Source organism: Callithrix jacchus, chromosome 6 (assembly GCF_049354715.1).
Source record: "Callithrix jacchus isolate 240 chromosome 6, calJac240_pri, whole genome shotgun sequence".
Taxonomy (NCBI): Eukaryota; Metazoa; Chordata; class Mammalia; order Primates; family Cebidae; genus Callithrix; species Callithrix jacchus.
Genome location: NC_133507.1, coordinates 5,375,056 through 5,397,890, shown reverse-complemented (window position 1 = coordinate 5,397,890; position 22,835 = coordinate 5,375,056). Strand labels below are relative to the sequence as shown.

General features: G+C 40.0%; 1 long non-coding RNA gene and 1 pseudogene across 1 annotated transcript in view; one reads left to right on the top strand and one right to left on the bottom strand.

Annotated features, from left to right (window-relative positions):
• The window catches only part of LOC128932308 (uncharacterized), a 164,672-nt gene that overhangs the window by 102,174 nt on the left and 39,663 nt on the right, over positions 1-22,835 (top strand). The window lies entirely within an intron of this gene.
• On the bottom strand, positions 7,684-8,597 carry LOC100415591 (small ribosomal subunit protein uS5 pseudogene; annotated as a pseudogene).

Sequence of the window (22,835 nt, the reverse complement as noted above, 5' to 3'; positions counted from 1 at the left end):
CCATAGCTCACTGCGTCCTCTACCTCTTAGGCTCAAGTGATTTTCCCACTTCAGCCTCCTCAGCAACTGAGCCTCCACATGATACAGGTGTGTGCCACCATGTCCAGCTAATCAAAATAAATTACTGGTCGGGCAAGGTGGCTCATGACTGTAATCCCAGCACTTTGGGAGGCAGAGGCAAGTGGATCACAAGATCAGATGATCGAAACTATCCTGGCTAACATGGTGAAACCCTGTCTCTACTAAAAATACAGAAAAATTAGCTGGGCATGGTGGCAGGTGCCTGTAATCTCAGCTACTTCAGAGGCTGAAGCAGGAGAATCACTTGAACCCGGGAGGCGGACGTTGCAGTGAGCTGTGATCATGCGACTGCACTCCAGCCTCATTGACAGAGCAAGACTCTGTCTCAAAAATAAATAAATACAAATTAATAAATTATTTTGGTAGAGACAAAGTTTCACTATGTTGACCAGGCTGGTCTTGAGTTCCTGTCCTGACCTCAAGCAGTCCTCACAACTTGGTCTCCTAAAGTGTTGGGATTACAGACATCAACCACTGCACCCAGTTTTCATTCTTTTCATAGCCAAATAATATTCTGTTGAATGTATTTACTACTTTCTACTTACTTGTTCATTTAATTTCTGGACATTTGAGTTTGTTCCACTTTTTGACTATCGCAAATATATAATATAGCTATGAAAATTTATATACATTTTTGATGCAGTCATGTTTTCATTTCTCTTGGGTCTATATGTCAGAGTGGAATTGCTCAGTCAGATGGTAATTCAGTATTTAACTTCTTGTGGAACTGCCAAACGTTTTTCCGAAATGTCAATGCAATTTTACAGCCCACCAATGTACAAGAATTCCAGTTTCTCCACACTCTCGCCAATACTCCTTCCTATCCAATCTCTTACCTTATTTATATGAAATTAGCCTCTTTTTCCTCGGGTTTTCTTTACCTGTCTATGATATCTCCCCTTGTTCTGAAGCACATTCACATGTTTTGAGAAGTTAGTCTCTTTACTGTCCCCATAATACATCATGTTGATTCCTAGCTTGATTTCTTTGCCCATGCTGTGCCCACTGTTGTTTTTTTTTTAATTATGGTAAAATACTCATAGAGTTTACCATCTTAACCATTTTTAATTATGGTAAAATACTCACGGAGTTTACCATCTTAACCAGTTTTAATTATGGTAAAATACTCACGGAGTTTACCATCTTAACCAGTTTTAATTATGGTAAAATACTCACAGAGTTTACCATCTTAACCAGTTTTAATTATGGTAAAATACTCACGGAGTTTACCATCTTAACCAGTTTTAATTATGGTAAAATACTCACAGAGTTTACCATCTTAACCATTTTTCATTTCACAACTCATTATGCAACCATCACTGGCGTTCGTCTCCAGAACTCTTTTTATCTTGCAAAACTGAAACACTATCCACTGAACGATAACTTGAATCCCTTTTCTCCAGCCCCTGGCAACTGCCATCCTACTTTTTCTCTTTTTTTTTTTTTTCTTTTTTTGAGGCAGGGTCTCACTCTTTTGCCCAGGCTGTGGTACACTGGCCTGGTCATAGCTCACTGCTGCCTCAATCTCCTGGGCTTAAGTGATCCTCCTGCCTCAGCCTCTGAAGTCGCTGAGACTATAGGTCCACACTACCACACCCAGATAATTTATTTTTTATATTTTAGTAGATGTGAAGTCTTGCTATATTGCCTAGTCTAGTCTTTAACTCCTGGGCTTAAGCGATCCTCCCACCTTGGCCTCCAAAAGCGCTGGGATTATAGACCTGAGCCACAGCACCCCGCCTCTTCCATCCTACTTTACATCTATGAATATGACTACTTTAGGAACCTTGTATAAGTCAAAGCATACAATATTTATCTTTTTTGTAACTGGCTTATTTCACTTAGCAACATGTCTTTAGAACTCATCCGTGTTGTAGCATGTGTCCGTATTTCTTCCCATTATACAGCTGCATATTATTCCAATGTATGCATGTACCATATCTTGTTTACCTGTTAATTCATCAGTGGAGATTTGGGTTACTCCCACCTTTTGGCCATTGTGAATAATGCTGCTATGATCATGGCTATACAAATATAACACTGAGACTATTATTTCAGTTATTTGGGGGTATATATCCAGAAGTGGAATTCCTGGCTCATATGATAATATTTTGAAGAAGACTGATTCTTAGGGTATCTCCCCCATTTTACATTCTCATCAACAATGTACAAAATTTCTAATTTCTCCACATCCTCACCAATACTTATTATTTTCTGTAATTAGTAGGAGATGGTATCTCATAATGGTTTTCTTTTGCATTTCCCTGATAATTAGTGGTATTGAGCATCTTTTCTATGTACTTATTGACCATTTTAATATCATCTTTGGGTCCTTTAATATTATCTTTGGGTCCTTTGTCCATTTTCAATGTGTATCATTTCTGTGGTTATTTCATTCTACGAATAGCCACACCTGTGAAGGTTTGCTGAAAAATTATCTGAAATGAGAGTTATGTGAGCAGCCATTGGACAGCCCTGGGACAAAATAAGCACACAAACAAAACACATTGAAAATGAACAAAGGACCTCAATCGACATCTCCCAAAAGATGGATATATACTCCCAAATAATTGGAATTACAGTGTAGATACAGTCTATGGTATAGATACAGCATAAAGAATAAGCTCCTAGAAGTGTCTGAATCAATGTGGGCAATTAGTTACAGCTAAAATTTCAAGGGAATGATTAAAGACCTATGGAGGTGACAAGATGTAAGGAAATGGGCCGGGTGCGGTGGCTCAAGCCTGTAGTCCCAGCACTTTGGGAGGCCGAGGCGGGTGGATCACGAGGTCAAGAGATCGAGACCATCCTGGTCAACATGGTGAAACCCCGTCTCTACTAAAAATACAAAAAATTAGCTGGGCATGGTGGCGCTTGCCTGTAATCCTAGCTACTCAGGAGGCTGAGGCAGGAGAATTGCCTGAACCCAGGAGGCGGAGGTTGCGGTGAGCCGAGGTCGCGCCATTGCACTCCAGCCTGGGTAACAAGAGCGAAACTTCATCTCAAAAAAAAAAAATGATGTAAGGAAACGTGAATCATGATAAATATAATAACTACAGTTTGCCTGATTACATAAAACTGAGCTTCACTACCTGATGGATTCTTTCTTCTTCGAAAGATTTTTGGAGCCAAGGATGGGGACCAAGGCTACTCAACACAGTAGAATGGCCCAAGCAAGAATATTTTAGCTACATCTCTCATGAGGAAACTTTTATCCAGGCTTATATTTCTGCATTCCACCCTCTCACACTGCAACAAATTGGGTAGCAGTCAGGTGAAGAGGGAGTGCAGAGATCGGGAGACCGCAGACCACCCTTTCTGTTTGGAAGGCCTTTACAGAGTCTGGGCAGTGTTCCCTAAGCTCTGCAGGGATCTTTCCAGTGTCTGTCTTTCTGTGAGGTAGAACACTCTTAAGGACTTTGGAGGCAGGTGGGTGGTGGTGGCTCAGTTTATAGAGTCAGGGAAGGTTTTCCCGTAACAGCGTCTTTCTGCCTATGTCTCCATCTAAGCTTTGTAAGCCATTACTTGATCGGTACTTTAGTGGTCAATGTAAACATTGCTCCATCCTCCATCACCACCAAATGATTAGTGGGCTTCAGTTTTATTGGGCCAATTTAAATTAAATGAGGAAATAGAAATCTACTTGACTATTGTTTAAGAAGCAGGGTCAATAGCCTGAATTTTTCAAGAAGTGAGTTAAGAGCCTGGAAAAAATAAGCACCCTACAAACCACAGTAAGATAAACGTGCATCTTCAGAAGAGCTTCTCTCACCTGAGAAAACCGAGTAATTCTCCCTCTGCATTATATCATATTTGTATTATCATACTGCTATGAAGAAGTACCCAAGGCTTGATAATGTATAAAGGAAAAGAGGTTCAGTGGACTCACAGTTCCACATGGCTAAGGAGGCCTCACAGTCATGGCAGTAGGCAAAGGAAGGACAAAGGGGTTTCTTACATGGTGTCAGGCAAGAGAGCATGTGCAGGGGACCTGGCCTTTATAAAACAATCAGATCGCACGAGACTTATTCACTATGGCAAGAACACCACAGGGAAGATGGACCCCATGATCAATTATTCATGCCATATTATATTCTATGTTTTTTATTGTGTACAACATTTTGCTGAAGTATATATACCTTGTGGAATGATCGCCAATTAACAAATGCATTACCTCTTAGTCACTTTGTGATGAAAGCATGTGACATCCACTTTCTTTACATTTTTTAAGCATAAAATATATTATCATTGACTATCATAACATTGCTGTACAGTAGGTGTCTTGAAATGTATTCCTCCCATCTAACTGTAGTGATGTATCCTTTGACCAATGTCTCCCCATTTTCTCCTCCCCCAAGTCTCCTGTCCCCATTCTCCCCTGCCATTTACCTCCAAAACTCTGGTCGGCACCATTCTAATCTCTACTTCTATGAAATCAACTAGATTTCAGATATGAGTGATGTCATGAAGTATTTGTCTTTCTGTGTGAGTTCTAGTTCACTTGCCATAGTTTCCTCTAAGTTCATCCTGACTGTCACAAATGGCAGAATTTCATATTTTTTATGGCTGAATATTATCCCACTGTGTATATGTACCACATTTCTTTATCCATACATCTACTAATGGACACTGAGGTCGATTCCACAGCTTGGTTATTGTGAATAGTGCTGTAATAAATACGAGAATTCTATGTGTCTTAGACATGCTGATTTCATTTCCCTTGAATGTCTATACCCTGTAATGAGATTGCTGGATCACAGAGTAGTTCGATTTTTATTTTTGGAGGAACCTTCATAGTATTTTTCTTAATGGCTGTCCTAATTTACATCACCACCAAGACTGTATGAAAGTTCCTTTTTCTACACATACTTAACAGCGTTTGTTATTTTTTTTGTCATTTTGATATTGGCCATCCTAACTGGGGTGAGGTGATATCTCATTGTGGTTTTAATTTGCATGTCCCTGATAATTATTGATACTGAGCTTTTTAATATACATGTCCATTGTTTGTATATCTTCTTTCGAGAAATGTCTATTCATAACGTTTGCCCATTTTTAAGCAGGTTTTTTATTTGTTTGGTTTTGCTATGGAGTTGTTTGAGTTCCTTAAATCCTTTGGGTAGTATAGTGACCCCTTGACATCATATGCATAGTTTGCAAACATTTTCTCCCAATCTGTAGGTTGTCTTTTCACTCTGCGGATTGTCTCCTTTGCTGAGCAGAAGCTTTTTAGTCTGATGTAATCCCATTTGTCTTTTTTTTGCTTTTGTTGCCTGGGTATTTTGGGGTCAAATAAAAAAAATTATTGCCCAAACCAATGTTGTATAGTTTTTTTTCCTCTGTGTTTGTATCTAGTAGTTTTATAGTTTCACATCATACGTTTAAGTCTTTAATCCATTTTGAGTTGATTTTTGCATGTAGTGAGAGGCACGGGTCTAGTATTCTTATTATGCATGTGGCTATTGATTTTTCCAGCACCATTTATTGAAGAAATTATTCTTTCCCTAATGTGTATTCTTGGCACCTTTGTCAAAAATTGACTTTTGCAGAAATTATTTAAGTAAGAATTTGGAAGAAGGGGGAGGATTCAGGATGCTACAATTAATATAATAATCCTTATTTTGGAGGTATCCACTGTACCTCGTGTGATTATGGATTCTGTACAGGACATTTCTTGTGGAAGACAGAGACAGGATCTGGGGAGTTAGCTTTATTTCATGGTCTAAATGATGTAAGAATGTTCGAGATTTTAGAACTTGTTTTGAGAATACTGTGTTTGAGTCAATCTTTTTGTGACAAGATCAAACTTGGTCATCCATGCTTAGCAGGGTTTCCTTGTGGCTGTGTTCTGTGCTTGGTGCACTGCGTGACTTTTGTGATTGTGACCTTTTGTCATCCCATTGTTGGGAGAACTTTCTTTCTCTTGACATGAAGCCTTCTGAGCTTGCTGACCTCATTCTGTGACTTTTTTGTTATAATTTCTAAAAATGCATCTTCACTGCTCATCTGTCCCAATGGTTTGAAATAATATTAGGTGGAATTCGTTTTAAAAAGTAGACTACTTGTTTACCAGAGGTTCAAGTTGCACAATGTTAAGGGGAGATACAAACAGCAAAAACGTTACTATGAAGGACATACATTTAGCAATCTGGGTCCCTGAGAAGTCGTACAGCATAGAAGCCCCTACCAAGATGTGTAGGATGTGTAATGTGAGAAAGAAATGAACTAACGTTGTGTTAAGCCACAGACCCTTTAGGTTAAGTTTGTTTCCACAATATAACCTAGTCTAATCTAATGCAGAAATCACTACAGAATTAGCATGCTACAATTACATGAAATTAAAAATGTGTGACATTAGCAGTAGGGGGAACTGGCAGCAGAGACACTGATATGTGAGCCTAAAAGGATGGCCATGTATCTATCTTCAGTTTTTCGTTTTCGTTTTTTTTTAGATGAATTCTCACACTGTTGCTTGGGCAGGAGTGCAATGGTGCAATTTTGGCTCACTGCAACCTCTGCCTCTCAGGTTCACGTGATTCTCCTGCCTCAGCCTCCCAAGTGCTGGATTTACAGGCGTGCACCACCATGCCCAGGTAATTTTTGTATTTTTAGTAGAGACGGGGTTTCACTATGTTGGCCAGGCTGGTCTCGCACTCCTGACCTTATGATCCTCCCACCTCAGCCTCCCAAAGGGCTGGGATTACAGGCACAAGCTGCTGCGCCCGGCTGGCTCTCTCTCTTTCACAATGGTAAAGTATAGGGTTACTCTGCTGCCTTCGCTACATTGTGAACCCCAAGTTTCCTGAGCCAACAGCTTGAGAAGACTTTAGGAAGTAGACTCAGTCTCGAAGTTGGTTGCTATTGTCTGCAGCAGTAAAGTATCACAAGAATGAAATTAGGGAACTCAAGAAGGACCAGTTTGCAAGTAAGAAGAAGTAAGAACAGAAAAATGAGATTTTAAATGACTTTTTAGGCTGGGTGTGGTGGCTTATGCCTGTAATCCCAGCATTTTGGGAGTCCAAGGTGGATGGGTCACCTGAGGTCCGGAGTTCAAGACCAGCTTGGCCAACATGGCAAAACTTCATCTCTACTAAAAATACAAAAATTACCTGGGCATGGTGGTGCACGCCTGTAGTTCCAACTACTTGGGAGGCTGAGACAGGAGAATCGCTGAATCTGGGAAGCAAGGGTTACAATGAGCAGAGATCGTGCCACTGCACTCCAGCCTCGGCGACAGGGCAAGACTCTGTCTCAAAAAAACAAGGACTTTTAAAGTAAAATACTCATTAAAATCCAGCAATTTATTAACATACTTTACTAAAAAATCTCAAAACATTGTAGTCTTTCTCTTTGAGTTCTCAATACATTAAAGGTACCTCTTTCCCCACTTTTAAATTGAAACAGAAAGGCATGGAAATGAGAAAAAAAATAAATAGATAATTGGAAAATTCTCAGAAGTAATTGTGGGCATGGCTGCTCCTATGAGGACCTGATTAGAAGCACATAAATGGGAAGTCTACTTAGTTTTTAAGAGAGTTAACAATTGTGTCTTAACCAATGGATACAGTCGTCTTGAGAAATAGTTTGTCAGTTTCTTTTTTTTTTTTTTTTTTGCAATGTTAATTCACTTTATTTTTCTTGTATAAAAACCCTATGTTGTAGCCACAGCTGGAGCTTGGGTCCTCTGCACGGAGACTCTGGTGTGGGTCTTGACAAGGTGGTCAGTGAATTCCTGATAGGGAGACTTGGTGAACACTGTCTCCTTCCAGAGATCGGGGGTCAGGTAGCTGTAAGTCTTAGAGATGGCATCAAAGGTGGCCTTGGCAAAGTTGCCCAAGGTGGCAGTGCAGCCCTAGCTGAGGTGTAGCAGTCATTGATACCAGCCATCATAAGCAACTTCTTGGGCACAGGTGCTGAGACGATGCCAGTACCCCTGGGCGCAGGGATGAAGCGCACAAGCACAGAACCACAGCGGCTTGTCACCTTGCAAGGGACGGTGTGGGGCTTGCCGATCTTGTTCCCCCAGTAGCCTCTGCGCACGGGGACAATGGAGAGCTTGGCCAGGATGATGGCCCCACGGATGGCAGTGGCCACCTCCTTGGAACACTTAACACCCAGACCGACGTGACCATTGTAGTCCCCAATAGCAACAAACGCCTTGAACCTGGTGCGCTGGCCAGCACGGGTCTGCTTCTGCACCGGCATAATCTTCAAAACCTCATCCTTGAGAGAGGCCCCCAGGAAAAAGTCAATGATCTCAGATTCCTTGATGGGCAGAGAGAAAAGATAGATCTCCTCCAGAGATTTAATCTTCATGTCTTTGACCAGGCGGCCCAACTTGGTGACAGGCATCCATTCCTTATCCTCGGCTTTGCCTCCGCGAGCTCCGCAGCCTTGGCCCCGGCCCCGTCCACGGCCGTGACCCTGGCCCCAGATGCCACTGCCGAAACCTCTGCAGAAGCCACCGCGGTTCCCCATCCCGGGCCCCCCTCCGCTGCACCGGCGTCATCCACCATTTGGTGTTTCATTGGAGAAGAAGCTGTCAGTTTCTTATAAACATGCACTTACAATAAGAATCAGCAACCTAATTCTAGTTATTGATCCAATAAAAATGAAAACCTGTCTGCAAAATACTTCTTCACAAATATTCAGAGCCATTTTATTCCTCATAGCCGCAATCCAGATACAACCGGGTGAATAAATAAACACATGCTGTGTGTTCACACAACCAAGAGCCGCTGGACAGCAGGAAGGAGGTGCTGCTCCTCGTACTGTGGACGTGCTGTGCCGTGCTCAGGGAACACAGTAAGAATCAGAATATTTCTGCGATTTCACTTCTGTGAAACTGCAGAAGAGACAAACTCAGAAACGATAGTGACAGGAAAAATGCTCAAGAAGTCATAGATTCCAGTGAAATATCTGGGAATGTCCCATTGTTATACAACGTTATACAAAGTTTTACGTGGGCTGGGGACGGGGACAGGCATGAGTGAATTGAATGAGGAGACTCACTCCCTGCTGGAAGGTCCTCTCTTCGCATTTTTTTCCCCAGGAGTCTTTACTTATGTTTTGCCCTCTGTCATTACCGGATAGGTCTATCTTTTCCAACAAGCTAATATATACCACCACCTTCTAGATTTGCTCTTTGCATATTTATCCCAAACACACATCCCACCATGGAAAACACTTGCTTCTAAAGGGCTATTTTTTCTGTAATACACACACACACACACACACACACACACACACACACACATAAACACACACACACACACACCCCTAAGCAAAAGTCTTTTAAAATTGCATGCGTAATTCACCAACTTACCTCTGTTCATGTTATATCTGTGTATCTGTGTAGTTGAAGTCGGGTTCTGGGCTCTGGCACTGGACCTTGATGGATTATTATATGTTCTTTTCTTTTCTTTTTTCGTTGAGACAGAGTCTCATTCTGTAGCCCAGGCTGGAGTGCTGTGGGGCAATCTCGGCTCACTGCAACCCCCACCTCTCCTAAGTAGCTAGGATTACAAGCACCCACTGTCATGCCCAGCTAATTTTTGTGTTTTTAGTAGAGACAGTGTTTTGCAATGTTGGCCATGTTAGTCTTGAACTCCTGACCTCAGGTGATCTGCCCATCTTGGCCTTCCAAAATGTTGGGATTACAGGCATAAGCCACCATGCCTGGCCTTTTCTTTATATATATGTATATATATATATATATATGCACACGCATATACACATACATATATTTCACTCTTTGACCCCTTCTTCCTTTGAGTGTCTGTCTTTTGAGCAATCCCACTGCTGGGCACATACCCAGAGGGAAATAAATCATCATATAAAAAGGATACCTGCACTCGTATCTTTATCATGGCACCATTTATAATAGCAAAGTCATGGAACCAACCTAAGTGTCTATCACTGGTAGACTGGATAAAGAAAATGTGTTAAATGTACACCATGGAATACTATGCAGCCATAAAAAGGACTGAAATAATCTTTTTTGCAGCTACATGGATCAACTGGAGGCCGTTACCCTAAGCAAGCCAACTCAAAAGCAGAAAATCAGATATGGTATATTATCTCACTTGTAAGTGGGTGGTAAACAGTGGGTACACACAGAAATAACGATGGAAAGAATAGACTGTAAGGGACTCCGAAAGAGGGGAAATTGGGGATGGGGTGAGGATGTTAGATTACATATTACAATGTTCAATATTTGGGCAATAGACACACAGAAGCAAAACCCCCATCATTACACATCTAATACTCATGTAGCGAACAGGCATATGTACCCCCAAATCTAAAATTAAAAAATAAATTTACAAAGGAAACTGTCTGTCCATGCCCTTTGCTCACTTTTTATGAATTTATTTGTTTTGTTGTTCTGAGTACTTTGTGTTTCTTGTAAGTTCTAAATAGCTGTGTCTTGTGAGATGCATACTTTGGAAATACTTTGTTTCCTTCTGCAGGTTGTCTGTTCCCTCTGTTGATTATTTATTTTTCTATGCAAAAGCATTTTAGTTTGATGAGTCCCATTTGTCTATTTTTGCTTTTGCTGCTTGTGCTTTTGAAATCTTACTCATGAATTCTTTGCAGAGAGCAAAGGCCAGAAAAGTTTTCTCTAGGTCTTCCTCCAATATTCAATTTAAAGTTTCTTTTAAATTCTGCATATTAGACCTTTGTCAGTTGGGTTGATTGCAAAAATTTTCTCCCATTCTTGTAGATTGCTTGTTAGCTCTGATTACATTTTTTTTTTCTGTGCAGAGGCTTTTTAGTTTAATTAGATCCCAATTGTCAATTTTAGCTTTTGTTGCAATTACTTTTAGTGATTTCATCATAAAATCTTTGTCCATGCCTATGTACTGAATGGTATTGCCTAGATTTTCTTCTAGATTTTATGGTTTTGGATTTTACATTTAAGTCTTTAATCCACCTTGAGTTAAGTTTTGTATAAGGTGTAACGAAGGGATCCAGTTTCAATTTTCTGCATATGCTTAGCCAGTTTTTCCAGCACCATTTATTAAATAAATCCTTTCTCCATTGCTTGTTTTTGTCAGGTTTGTTGAAAATCAGATGGTTGTAGATGTGTGGCCTTATTCCTGAGGTCTCTATTCTGTTCCATTGGTCTATATGTCTGTTTTGGTACCAGTACCATGCTGTTTTGGCTACTGTAGCCTTGTAGTACAGTTTGGAGTCAGGTAGTGTGATGCCTCCAGCTTTTGTCTTTGGGGTTTTCTAGACATAAGATCATCTTGTCAGCATATAGAAATAATTTGACTTCCTATTTTCCAATCTGAGTGCCTTCCTTTTTCTTATCTGATTGCTCTGACTAGGACTTTCAGTATCATATTGGATAGGTGTGGTAAACGTGGAATCCTTTTCTTGTTACAGTTCCTAGGGGCATTGTTTTTAATTTTCCTCTACTCAGTGTGATTTCAGCTATGGATTTGTCATATATATTCTTTATTTTGAGGTGTGTTGCTTCTGTGCATAGTTTGTTGAGGACTTTTACTATGACAAAAGTAATAATCATGATAAAAAGAATGCTGAATTGTTTCTTTTTTTTAATTTAGCTATTCTTTAATTTTTTTCTCAGTTATATTTTGTGTTTTATTATTTTTTTATTGCATTTTAGGTTTTGGGGTACATGTGCAGAACATGCAAGATAGTTGCATAGGTACACACATGGTAGTGTGTTTTGCTGCCTTCCTCCCCTTCACCCACATTTGGCTTTTCTCCCCAGGCTATCCCTCCCCAGCTCCCCACCTGCTGTCCCTCCCCTATTCCCCCCAATAGACCCCAGTGTGTAGTATGCCCTTCCCTGTGTCCATGTGTCCTCATTTTTCATCACCCGCCTATGAGTGAGAACATGCGGTATTTCATTTTCTGTTCTTGTGTTGCGGTATTTCATTTTCTGTTCTTGTGTCAGTTTGCTGAGAATGATGTTCTCCAGATTCATCCATGTCCCTACAAAGGACACGAACTCATCATTTTCCATTGCTGCATAATATTCCATGGTGTATATGTGCCACATTTTCCCAGTTCAGTCTATCATTGATGGGCATTTGGGTTGGTTCCAGGTCTTTGCTATTGTAAACAGTGCAAATGCTGTTTCTGAGAACTGTAAATTAAAACCAAACTGAAACATCATATTACACCAGTCACAAGAGCTATTACTAAAAAGTCAAAAATAACAGATGCTGGCAAAGGATGCAGAGGAAAAGAAACATTTGTACATTGTTGATGGGGATGTAAATTAGTACAGCCTCTGTGGAAAACAGTATGGAGATTTCTCAAAGAACTGAAAGTAGAATTACCCTACGGTCCAGCAGTCCTACTGCTGGTATCTACCCAAAGGAAAAGAAGTCAGTTCTACGTAAGAGAAGGTAGAACTTCTGTTTCTTACCATACAGTGTTTTAACAAGTACTAGAACAATTGATTATCCATTTGGTGAAAAATGAACCTCTGTTTCCCAGAGCAGAAGAAGTATAAATTTTTCTCTCTGCTACTCATATTATTTATTCCAGAACTCTAAAAGAATGCTACATTCAAAACAGACTGCTTGGAACATGCTAGGTGATACAATAAGAAAATACAGAATATTAAAATTAGAGCTGAATTGGAGATTTATTCTTGAATTTGTAAAAGTCATGGTATGGTGTCTATGGTGGGATAGCAAGAAATTGTGTCACCCTCTGAACTTTGAGGGATCTTTTTGGATTCTGTGCCATATTTATAGCAAACATTAGGTGTTCTTAATTTTAGCTCAGGTAGATTGAAGAGCTGAATTAAAAGGGTGGTAGAGGGCCGGGCGCGGTGGCTCACGCCTGTAATCCCAGCACGTTGGGAGGCCGAGACGGGTGGATCACAAGGTCAAGAGATTGAGACCATCCAGGTCAACATGGTGAAACCCCGTCTCTACTAAAAATACAAAAAATTAGCTGGGCATGGTGGCGCGTGCCTGTAATCCCAGCTACTCAGGAGGCTGAGGCAGGAGAATTGCCTGAACCCAGGAGGCGGAGGTTGCGGTGAGCCGAGATTGCGCCATTGCACTCCAGCCTGGGTAACAAGAGCGAAACTCCATCTCAAAAAAAAAAAAAAAAAAAAAGGGTGGTAGAACTTCTATTTCTTACCATTAAGGAGAGCTTAGACTGGACTTTTTCTCCTGTCATAAACAACTAGAAAACTGGGAGAGCTAGTCCCAGCACTTTGGGAGGTCGAGGCGGGTGGATCACAAGGTCAGCAGATCAAGACCATCCTGGTCAACATGGTGAAATCCTGTCTCTACTGAAAATACAAAAAATTAACTGGGCATGGTGGCACGTGCCTGTAATCCCAGTTATTCATGAAGCTGAGGCAGGAGAATTGCCTGAACCCAGGAGGCAGAGGTTGCGGTGAGCCGAGATCGCGCCATTGCACTCCAGCCTGGGTAACAAGAGCAAGACTCCGTCTCAAAAAAAAAAAAAAAAAAAAAACTGGGAGAGCTATATGAAATTTTGTTCTTAAACATTAATAGGAGGCAGCATAAAACTACATCTTTGAGAGAAAAGAAAAAAACAATTGTTCCACTTTTGTCCCTGAAGCCCTTTTAAACTATAATGGAGGAGGTGGGATACTAAGAAACAGAATTGCTCTGATATGAGGAAACAAAGGTCAAGGCTCAGGGAGGTTGAGATGGCTGGGATTAATGGGACATAGTAACAAAGGAAAGAAAAGAATACGGAAATAAAAAACTCCAGAAACCTGTCTCGACTCCCATCGAGTCTGCTACCAAGCCATGCCTATGTGGGAGAACACACCAGGAGGCCAGGCAAAGGCAACCACAGAGCTGTGAGCTGAACAAGTTCTAAACACTATGCAGGTCTGAAGAACATCCCATTTCAGACCAGGCAAAGTAAAAAAAAAAAACAACCAAGACATTCGGGGGAAACCCAGAAAGAAGGACTCACTAGTAACGGGGCCAAATTATCAGTAGAGCAAAAGTAACTCCAGACCTGCCCTAATAATGCCTCAAAATGATTGGGCTCATTTGCAAGATTCTTAATTTTCTATGTGAACAAAGCCCAACAGAATCCAGATAATCAACACTGAAACATTCACAATATTCAGCATTGACTCAAAAATTACTAGACATGTGAAAAGCAGGAAAATGTGATCCATATCTAGGAGAAAAATATGTCAATTGAAATAGACTCAAATGTGATGGGATGAGCAGATCAGAATTTAGAATGGCTAGTGTAAATACTTTAAATACTCTGTATTTATAAATGACATGTTAATATATATTTTAAAATCCTAAGGAGTCTACAAAACACACAGTAAAGGTGAGCAGTGGATTTGGCAAGATTGCAGGGCAGATGATGAAAAAAATCATTGTATCTCTATTTACCACTAGCAAACATTTTGAAAAGAAAACATTGCCACTTATAGCAGAAAAAACAAACACAAAATTAGGATATATTTAACAGAATATTTGCAAGACCTCTGCACTGAAAACTACAATAGTCATGATGAGAATTTGAAGATCTAAATAAATGGAGATGCATAGCATGGTCATGGTCATGCAGGCTCAGTATTGCTTAGATACCAAGTTCTCTTCAAGTGGATGTATATAATATTTAACTCATCAAAATAACAGCAGGAGTTTTAAATAAAACGATGACCTAATTCACAAATTAACTTGGAAACGCCAAAGACCTAGAATGACCAGAACAATTTTGAAAAAGAGGTTCAAAATGGAAGTATTCGCTGATTTCAAGCTATTATAGAGCCACACTGAACATGACCGTGTGCTATTGATCTAATGGTAAATATGCAGCTTCATGGAGCAGTATGGCAAGTGTAGAAATAGATTCATACATAGATGGGTCAATTGTTTTCTGACAACATTTCCAAGGTAGTTCAAACAGGAACAGATAGTCTTTATAACATGTACTAGAACAATTGATTATCCGTTTGGTGAAAAATGGACCTTGATATTTATCTCACATCAAACACAAAACTAACTTGACCATAGGACTAAACATAAAAGCTAAAGTTATAAACCATCTAGGAGAAAATGTTTTAGCAACAAAACACATTTATTCATTTTCTACATTATTTATTATTTATTTTTAAATTATTTATTTAGTTATTTTTTGAGACGGAGTCTTGCTCTGTTGTCAGGCTGGAGTGCAGTGACACCATCTTGGCTCACTGCAACCTCCACCTCCCGGGTTCAATAGATTTTCCTGCTTTAGCCTCCTGAGTAGCTGGGACTACAGGTGCCCACCACCACACGCAGCTCATTTTTTGTATTTTAGTAGAGATGCGGTTTCACCATGTTAGCCAGGATGGTCTCGATCTCCTGACCTCATGATCCACCTGCCTCAGCCTCCCAAAGTGCTGGGATTACAGTCATGAGCGACCGTGCCCAGCCTTTCTATTTTTAGCTTTTAAGTTCAGGGGTACGGGCACAGGTTTGTTACATAGGTAAACTTGTGTCATGAGGGTTTGTTGTACAAATTATTTCAACACCAAGGTATTAAAAATATTCATGATTTTAGGTGAGACATACATAAATCTTAATAATCTAAACTTGATCAAAAAATTGTGTTAAAAAATTGTGTTGTTTGAAAGATGTTTTTAGGTAAATAAAATGACAAGCCACAAACAGTGAGAAAGAATTTATAATTCATGTATCTGGCAAGGGAATTGTATCTACAATATGGAAGAAATTCTTAAAATTAAGTTGTAAGGTGAGCAATTCAATGAGACATGAAAAAAATACTGAACTGGTCCAAAGAAGACAAATGAATGGCCAGGCATGGTGCAGTGGCTCACACCTGTAATCCCAGCACTTTGAGAGGCCAAGGTGGTTGGATCACCGGTGGTTAAAAGTTCAAGATCAGTCTGGCTGACATGGTGAAACCCTGTCTCTACTAAATATACAAAATTAGCTGGGCGTGGAGGCACATACCTGTAATCCCAGCTCGAGGCTGAGGGAGTCTGAGGCAGGAGAAACCCTTGAATCCAGGAGGTGGAGACCGCAGTGAGCTGGGATCCCACCACTACACTCCAGCCTGGATGACAGAGTGAGACTCGGACTTCAAAAAAAAAGAATGACCAATGCACTTTACAAAGATGCTCAAGATGACTAGTCATCAGAGAAATGCAATGAAAACCACAATGAAATAGCATTACACAGCGGGCAGAATGGCTAAAGTTTAAGAGGTTGGCAATACTAACTGTTGGCACTGACATGAAACAAATGGAATTATATATTGCTGTTGGGATCATAAAATGATACAACCCTTTTAGCACTCAGTTTGGCAATTTATTATAGAGTAAACATATAGTTACCTTATGTATGAATTATATCCCCAAACAGAAAACAACCAAAATTTCACTCAACAATTGAGTGGGTAATAATCATGTTATATCCATGAAATGGAACACTTCTCAGCTATGAAAAGGAGCAAACTACTGATACACACAACATGAATGAACATCAAAAATATTCGCTAATATTTTTGCTTAGTAAAAAGTAAAAGTAAGTAAAAGGAGTGAGACTTCATACTGTAGGAACAGTTTATATGAATTTCTGAAACTAATTTTTTGTAACAAAAATCCTATCATTTGCTTGCCTATGGCTGGAACTTGGGGATCGAATGCAAAAGGGAGGATGAAATTTTAGGGGGGGCTAATGAACATTTCTATATCTTGATTGTTATTGTGGTCACACAGATGAAATCAATGTTTTTTGGTTTTTTGAGATGGAGTCTTGCTCTGTTACCAGGCTGGAGTGCCATGGCATGATCTCAGCTCACCGCAGCCTCCGCCCCCTGGGTTCAAGCAATTCTCCTACCTCAGCCTCCCGAGTAGCTGGGACTACAGGTGCTCACTACCACACTCGACTAAAATTTTTGTACATTTAGTAGGGACGGGGATTCACCATGTTGGCCAGGATGGTCTCGATCTCTTGACCTTGTGATCTGCCTGCCTTGGCCTTCCAAAGTACTGGGATTACAGGCGTGAGCCACTGTGCCAGGCCAAAATCAATTTTTAAGACTCATTAAACTGTACACTTAAAATAGGTCAACTTTGTTGTATGTAAGTTCTAATAATAAGGTTGATGGTTTTAAAAGAAGTTGATGAACATGCCCACCCTATGTACCTAGGTTTCTTTTTAAATTAAATGAAATTTTGATTGACACATAGTAATTGTACATTTATGAAGTACAATGTTATGTTTAGATACATGTATACATTGTGTAATTATCAATGGTAATTATTATATCCATAACCTTAACATTTATCATTTCTGTGTTGTGAGAACAGTAAAAATTATTTCTTCCAACTATTCAAAATAGAAAATGTATTATTATTGACTGCCATCACCCTACTGTGAAATGTAGTACCAGAACTTAGTCCTCCTATTAACTGTAACAATTTTCCCTTGACTAACCTCGTCTCATTTCTTTCTCCCTTCTATTCTCCCCAGTCTCTGATGGTCACTATTATCTTCTCAACTTTTATAAGATCATTTTTTAAATTTGACATAGAAATGAGATCAGGCAATATTTGTCTTCCTGTGTCTGGCTTATTTCACTTAGCATAATGTCCTCCAGGTTCATCCTTGTCTCAAACGGCAGGATTTTTTATGGCTGAATAGTATTCTATTGTGTATACATACCACATTTTGTTTGTCTGTTTATCTCTTTATGGACACAGGTTGATTCCATAACCTGGCTTTTGAGGATCATGCTGCAGTAAACATGAGAATGCAGATGCAGAAGTCTCTTTGACATGTTTTCATTTTCTTTGGGTATTGGGATCATCTGAGTAGATCTATGTTTAATTTTTTTGAGAGGTCTCCATAGTGTCTTCTGTAACAGCGATACAGGTTTACATTACACCAACAGTGTGTACCAGTTCCTTTTTCTGCACATACTTGCCAGCATTTGTTACTTTGCTCTTTTTGATAATAGCCATCCTAACTTGGGTGAGGTAATATCTCACTGTGATTTTAATTTGCATTTCCCTGATGATTAGTGATGTTAAACTTTCTTTTCATATACCTGTTGGTTATCTGTATTTCTTTTCTATTTATGTCTTTTGCCCATTTTTACATAAATATTTTGATTTTTGCTTCTTGAGTGCCTTACAAATCTTAGATAATCCCTTTTAGATGTACAGTTTGCAAATATTTTCTCCCATTATATAGCTTGTGTCTTCACTCTATTCTTCCCATTGCTGTGCAGAAGCTTTTTGATTTGATTTTTGCCAGGTTTTTTTTTTTTTTTTGCTTTTGTTGTTCATGCTCTTGAGCTCTTTCCTCAAAGTTGGATTTACTTTATGAATATTTCCTCTGTATTTTCTTCTGTAGTTTTATAGGTTCAGGTATCGCATTAAGACTTTAGTTTGAGTTGAATTTTGCATATAGTGAGAGATATGAGTCAAATTTCATTATTTTGCATGTGGATATCTAGTTTTCCTAGCACTATTTGTTGAAGAGACAGTTTTTTCTCCATTGTGTTCTTGGCACCTTGTCAAAAACAGTTGGCTATAATATGTGGGTTTATTTTTGGGCTCTATATACTGGTCCATGGTGTATGTGTTTTTATGCCAATACTATGCTGTTTTGGTTACTATAGCTTTGTAGTACTTTTTTTTCTGAGACAGAGTCTCACTCTGTTGCAGGCTGGAGTTCAGTGGTGCATGCTTGGCTCACTGCAACCTCCGATTCCCTGGTTCAAGCGATTCTCCTGCCTCAGCCTCCCAAGTAGTTGGGATTACAGTCAAGCACCACCACGCCCAGCTAATTTTTGTATTTTTTAGTAGAGACAGGGTTTCACCATGTTGGCCAGGATGGTCTCGATCTCCTGACCTTGTGATCTGCCCACCTCATCCTCCCAAAGTGCTGGGATTACAGGCGTGAGCAACTGCGCCCGGCCAACACATTTTGAAATCAAGTAGTATGGTGTCTCCAGCTTTTTTTCCTCAAGATTGCTTTGGTTATTCAGAGTCTTTTGCGGTTCCAAGAAAATTCAATATGTTTTCATTTATTTGTGTCTTCTTCATCTTCTTTCATAAATATTTATAGTTTTCATTGTAAAGATCTTTCACCTCCTTTGTTAAATATATTTCTGAGTATTTTATTTTTTGGTAGGTATTGTAAATAGTATTGCTTTCTTCAGTTCTTTTTCAGATAGTTTGCTAATGGCCTATATGTTGAAACTAAACACATACAAATACCTAGGTTTCTTAACCAGAAATTGTTTAAAAAAAAAAAACTTGCTGGCTTAGAAATATTTCCACAAAGAGTGAACTCCCTTGTTCTGCCTATATGCCACCATGTCTGTATAAAAGTATGATGTTCCAGAATGGAATATGGTCATCTCAGATTTCATTGATATTCCACCCTATAAAATAAAAAGTGAAAGATTGAATTTGAGCTCAGACTGTGATGAGTGAAAAAAAGAGGATTCACCAGGAATGCATGAACAACAAGGGCAGTGCCTGGCTTTGCTGGCGCCGTTCAGACATGGGATGCATATTTTGTATTCCCTTCTAATTGCATTTCTACATGTTAAGTCTCTGATCCCCACAAGCCATGTGAGTCCAGAACCAGGGATGGGTTCTTGTGCTGAGTACAACAGTATGATTGACCATAGAATGTACAGAATTTTGAGTTTGGGGGCTTTCAGGCCTACAACTTTGTGTTCCTGAGGCCAAAGCTGTTGTCGGGCATTTGGGAAGGGGAGCAAGTATTGGGGTGGTAGAGGAGTTGGGAAGGATCTTTCCGGATCAAGTGCATCTTTATGAAGCAGGAGGGGCACCTTCTTAGCACCAGCACCTCTCTGTTGATGGAAGCTGCATCAGGCAGTTGGGAGAGAGATGAACTGAGCAGTGTGGGGCAGTTTCACTACTATTCCCTTCCTCCATACAGATTGATGGTTTGTGATTCACCGTATTTCCCATATAAAAATACAAGATGACGGCCAGGCACGGTGGCTCACGCCTGTAATCCCAGCACTTTGGGAGGCTGAGGCGGGTGGATCACGAGGTCAAGAGATCGAGACCATCCTGGTCAACATGGTGAAACCCCATCTCTACTAAAAATACAAAAAATTAGCTGGGCATGGTGGTGCGTGCCTGTAATCCCAGCTACTCAGGAGGCTGAGGCAGGAGAATTGCCTGAACCCAGGAGGCGGAGGCTGCGGTGAGCCGAGATCGCGCCATTGCACTCCAGCCTGGGTAACAAGAGCGAAACTCCATCTCAAAAAAAAAAAAAAAGTTACCGTAGTTTCATATATGTGGCCCATTTCACACACAAATTATTTTACTTTTTACACATTTAATTATGTGGTACTATTATTTTGTTGGGGAGAATATTTCCTTGATTTGGGTCTGAAGTTAACCCCAGTATTTTATGACTTGAGAAGTGGAAGAAAGGAACCTGGAATTTGGCGAAGAATTAAGACCTTGGAGGTGAGTAATGGCTTCATAAAGACAGAATTGAGAAAACAGATGTATCCTAGGAAGCTTTGCCCAGATCTGAGAAATATGAGCAGTGCTCCCTCTCGGCTGCTTTTCTGCTGGTTTATGGTCTGTCACTGTAGGAACTGAATTAATAGGACTCTGCAGAAACCATCCTACTCAACCCTCAGCACCTCTGGCCACATGAACTTCTGGGGTCTTGGGGTTGGACATGGGCATTGGGGGACCCTGATGTAGACATCGAGTGATGAGCAACTCATGTTTTTTTAAAAATTTTTTATTGCATTTTAGGTTTGGGGGTACATGTGAAGAACATGCAAGGTAGTTGCATAGGTACACATGTGACAGTGTGATTTGCTGCCTTCCTCCCCTTCACCTAGATCTGGCATTTCTCCCCATGCTCTGTTATAAAGTGTTGATTGAGATGACATCTGAAGTTTCTCAGGCTTTTTAGGATGACTTTGGAAACAGATAAATAGAATTATATTGCCATGAGCTGTGTACCTTCCTGGCTGCATTTCTCTCTGCAGGCTTCTAAACTCAGATATTATTGCTAATGAGAGAGTCTACTCCAGATTCCCAACTATTCATTCCAGATATGTGGTGAGCGATGAGATTAGATTTGAAGTTGCCATTTTGGGGAAACGATTACATGGTGGCTTTATGTGATGTAGGGCATGCGGGGTTCTGGTATGCTCCCAGGATGCCTCTAGAGCCTGTCTACACACAGGCTGATGCACCATAGGGTCTTCTGCTGTTCCAGTGCTCTCCTGGCAACCTTTGTGAGACCACCTCCTCACCCCTCATGACACAGAGAACCTGCCCCGTTCACTGATCCTCAGTTTCCATCTGTGTAATCACTCTTTGATCAAAAAATGAGCATGGCTTCATGTTAAGCTGCCATTTTCTTTCCACTCTCTTGCTTGTCCTTCAGTGCCAGTTGGCTACTGAGGACACCAGTGACCAATGGCATCCTTAAGGTAGGTGCCAGTGGAATGGAAAACACATTGTGCATTGTGATAAAGGGTGGCTAATGAAAGGGGGAATGAAATATCACAAGCCCATATAGTATTGTGGAAAGAAAATCTATACTAAATGAAACAAAAAAAGTTTTCCACAATTTAAGTCTCAAGTAGAATTGATGTTACATTTTCCTGAGGGGTGAGATCAGCATTTGGAGAGCCCAGATGCTTTAGGAAGGCTAAATGGAAAGAACAGCAATCTCTAAGGGAGGAAAAAAGGAAAGAAAGAAAAGAAAAACAGAGCTGTGTTTCCTGTTGCTGGTCTCCTCCAATCCAGGTCCCCAACTCCCTGAAGAGGGCTAAAGCCTGGGATAGAATTTGGAGAATGAGCTGTTTTGTTTTGTTATGTTTATGAAAACAAAGAACAGCATTTCATGCTCTTGACAAGGGTGAACAGTCATATGACTCTGAGGTTTTATTCCTCAGCACTAGGGATGACTGAGGAGGTGTGATGGAGTAGGGTGAGCGGGCAAGACTCCGTGGGGCGCTCTGTTCTGGGCCCACATCTGCTTCATGCACTTCTCCAGGGTATTCCTTTCTCCTATGTCCTTCTTTTGGGTGGCTGCATGGAAAGGGACTATGTTGTCTCAGCCTTTGTACCTCCCCACCAACCCTTCTCCCCATACCCCACACCAATGCTTGTGATATGTGAAAACACAATTTTCTGCCATTTCTATGTAGAGGGAGGCCCTGACATGCATTTATAGAAACGTTCCTCTACTGTCTCTACACAATTAATTACTCTTGGAGCTTTGGAGCTGTTCATGGGCTTCTCCATGTGTGTTTCAAGTCATCAAACTTGGGGTTCTGCTTCAGGCCATGGCCATGTATCTCCTGTTGGAGCAATCCTCCTACAGGTGACACACATTAAATCAATAGGTTGAATTTTATATATTTAAATGCTTAAATATGAATGTTATAACTATTTTACATTATAGCATATTGTTGTATTATTTCATATTAATATGCATATAATTGATATATCAATCATGTAGTAATACATTAATATTACAAATATTTAAAATGTTTTAAATATATATTATTTAAAGGTAATCCATATATAATTTTACAGTATAAAATATATATTATTTAAAGGTAATACTATATATAATTTCATAGTATAAAATATATATTATTTAGAGGTAATACTATACATAATTTTAAATAGAAATATAAGGTAAACTATAACAGCAACTCTCTGAAGTCAGTAGGGAGCTGTCAGAAGCAGACAGACTCTTGGTCATGGGGAG